The following is a 269-nucleotide window of genomic DNA, read 5'->3' on the forward strand; positions in this document are numbered from 1 at the left end:
GCTTTCAGGCCAGCCTCTCTCTCCACCCCACCCCCTCTTTCTGGCGTCCATCCCCTCCCCAACACCACCTCTGCTGCTGCCTCTGGCTGTGGACCTGCACCTCTTCCCCATCCCCGCCAGGCCTGGGGAGCGGGGTGAGCCTGGACGAGAGCCCCCCAATCTGGGGCTCTCCCAGGCCATGGCCAGAGTGCTCCCTGAGAGGAGCCCCGGCCCCTGAGCATCTGCTAGAGGCTTGGCAGAGGCCCCGCGGGGGCCGGGGACCGTGTCTT

Source organism: Crocuta crocuta, unplaced genomic scaffold, assembly GCF_008692635.1.
Source record: "Crocuta crocuta isolate KB4526 unplaced genomic scaffold, BGI_CrCroc_1.0 scaffold1307, whole genome shotgun sequence".
In the NCBI taxonomy this organism is placed as follows: Eukaryota; Metazoa; Chordata; class Mammalia; order Carnivora; family Hyaenidae; genus Crocuta; species Crocuta crocuta.